Here is a 3010-nt window from a genome sequence, read left to right on the forward strand (position 1 = left end):
GTGCTCCCATGCCTTACTGTCTTTTCAATGTTTCTTGATGAGCTCATCAACCTGAACAGCCTCTCCCAGACATGATGGCTAGCTACTCTGTAGGCGTTACTCCAGAAGCTGCTGTTGGAAACTCAGAAACACAGCTCCTGTTCAAACCTTTAAGTATGAGGATCATCCCTGCACACAAGTGGCATAAACATAACCAGGAACTCACACCTTTGCTAATGATAGCTCTTGTGACAGCATTGATACAAGGTTTGTGGAAAAGTAGAATTGTGTTTGCAACAATGAGCTATATGGTCATATCACACCCTAGTAATATCACACAAGGGCAGGGCAAAGATGGAAAAACTGGAGAAGGGGGTTGAGTGACAGTGGACGATAGGGGCTACAGGGAAGAGGCTGGGGGGAATAGGGAGGGCAAAAGGTGGGGCGTCCAGGTCTAGATGAAAGCCATTGGAAAGTTGTGCACTTGTGAGTTGTATGCAAACTGATTCCCCAGGCTGTCATGCAGATACTGTACAGGAATGGGTCCACTTTGATTCTCCAAAAAAGAGATTGAAGTCAGAAGGCCAAACATGGTATCTCTAGCTACCTCTACAACATCTCTATCAATTCTTTGTGTTTTTTGATTGTCCAGACCAACACTTACGACCCACGTCACCTCAGAGCATAAGGACCAAATTTAAGTCCCTTTATGATTAAGAAACCAGAGGAGCCTTTCCCGGATCTGTTTGGTCCTCACCCCAAAGATAATGGGGTTCAAAATGGGTGGTGTCAAAAGGCACATGTTGGAAAAGAGAACGTGGAAATACAGAGGTACATTCTGGCCAAAACGGTTCATGAGGGAGGAGAAGAGGCCTGGGCTATAAAAGGCCAAGATAGAACAGAGATGGGAGATGCAAGTCCCAAAAGTCTTGAGCTGGGCATCCTTTGTGGGCAGTCTGAAGATGACCCTTAGGATCTGGGTATAGGAAAAGGCAATAAAAATCACATCCAGACCATTTACACAGAATAGCATAAAAAGGCCATAGAAATTACTTGCACGAGTGTCAGCACAGGCCAGCTTCACCAGGGCTATGTTAGAGCAAAATGGCTCAGGGATAACATTACCTCTGCAATATGGCCATTGACTCAACAGGGAGGGAAAGGGCAGTATGAGTATGCCGGCACGCAGCACCACAGCGAGGGCAATCCTGACCACAATGGGGTTTGTCAGGGTGGTGGAATGTCTCAGGGGATGGCAGATGGCCACATAGCGATCAAAAGCCATGGCCACAAAGATCCCAGACTCCACCACTGAGAAGGAGAGAACGAAGTACAGCTGGGTGAGGCAGGCACTGAAACCAATCTCCCTGGAATTTGAACCAAAAGATGCTGAGCAGTTTGGGCAGGATAGATGTGGACAGTGCCAGGTCACTGGCAGCCAGCATGCAAAGGAAATAGTACATGGGCTCATGAAGACTTGGCTCTGTCTTCACAATGAACAGCAGGGTGATGTTTCCCAAGATGGTTAGGGTGTACATGGTGCAGAAGGGGATGGAGATCCAGACTTGTTCTGCTTCCAGGCCAGGAATGCCCAGCAAGAGGAAGGTGGAGGGGTTGGTGAAATCAGTTGTATTGTAATCTGACATGAAGTGCAGGAGAAAGTGTCCAAATCTAAGAGAGAACAATGAACGGGAAACTTGTGGGGTGGAGGTGGGGATGGGATCGTGGGTTCCAATAAAAGTTATGAAGGAGAAACAATGGAAAACTGAGGGGAGGGGGGCATATACAGGAACTGATTGACATGCTAGTAAACAAATACAACTGTGACATTGTTTTATTACACAGAGTTGGTGGCTAATACACATGATTGAGATACTGGCATAAAAGAGTACAACTTGCTTGGAAAGATTAGGCAGGGAAAAAGGGAGGAGCTGTTGCCTTATATATTAAAAGATATACACTTGGGCTACAGATACACTACTGTGATCTGTCAGCAGAAGTTATTGTTGGGAGAAATCTTCTGACAAAAGCTCTTTTGACAGATCATATCCACACACAAAAGCGGAAATTAAAAAGTGATACACTCTGCAGACAGGGAGTGGCTGGATTGCCGAGCCCTCTCTCCACAGAACAGCTGACCAGAAGCACAGCCAACTACATGGCCCTTTTGTCAACCAACTCTGTAGAGGAAGGCATTCTGCCTTGTGGGGAAGAGACGGAAGGCTGTTCACAAAAATGCCAAGATCTGTCAAAAATACATCAACAGAACTCATTTTTAGCGTGGACGTGCTGCACATTTTATTGACAAAAGCCCTGCTTTGTTGAAAAAGCCTTGTAGTGTAGATATAGGGTTGCACTGATATTGAGATGGACAATAGGAGAGTCTCTGGTAAGGTTAAAATGGGTAAAGAACAAGGAAGATGTTGTGGTGGGGTATATTAAACCCAACTTACCAAAAAGCAGTGGATGAGTCTTTTCTTCAACAACTAACAAAATCATGCAAGGCACAGGCTTGGTGACCATGGGAGACTTCAACTATTTTGACATCTGTTGGAAACAATAATGAAACAGGGCACAGATTACCCAACAAATCATTGAAAGGTATTAGATACAAGGAAGGGGGCATGTGGCAGAGTACAGTAAAATATGAAATGGGATTGAACATATTGGTGGCAGAATCTCTATCCCTAGAGGTTTTTAAGTCCTGTCTTGACAAAATCCTGGCCTGGATGATTTAGTTGGGGTTAGTCCTGCTTTAGGCATGGGGTTGGACTCCATGACTTCCTGAGGTTCCCTTTTACTCCTTAGATTCTATGAGTCTATGACTCTATAATATTAAATAAACAGAGAGCAGTTCCCAGCTAGAACTGTAATTAGATGCTTCAAAATGGCTAATTACCCAAAGTTGAGGTGGAGTATCAGAAAAAATGATGGGAAGGAAAAATACAGAGACTTTAAAATGGGAATGAAAACTGGGAGTTTCCTGAGAAGAGATTATTAGATAACTAAAGAGCCAAAAGTCCACATGTAA

At 44.5% G+C, this 3010-nt stretch overlaps 1 pseudogene; it reads right to left on the reverse strand.

Annotated features, from left to right (window-relative positions):
- Positions 1 to 676: 676 nt before the first annotated feature.
- Positions 677 to 1625, reverse strand: LOC142006821 (olfactory receptor 52R1-like; annotated as a pseudogene).
- Between the last annotated feature and the right edge of the window lie 1385 nt (positions 1626 to 3010).

This window comes from Carettochelys insculpta, chromosome 1, assembly GCF_033958435.1.
Source record: "Carettochelys insculpta isolate YL-2023 chromosome 1, ASM3395843v1, whole genome shotgun sequence".
NCBI classification, from domain to species: domain Eukaryota; kingdom Metazoa; phylum Chordata; order Testudines; family Carettochelyidae; genus Carettochelys; species Carettochelys insculpta.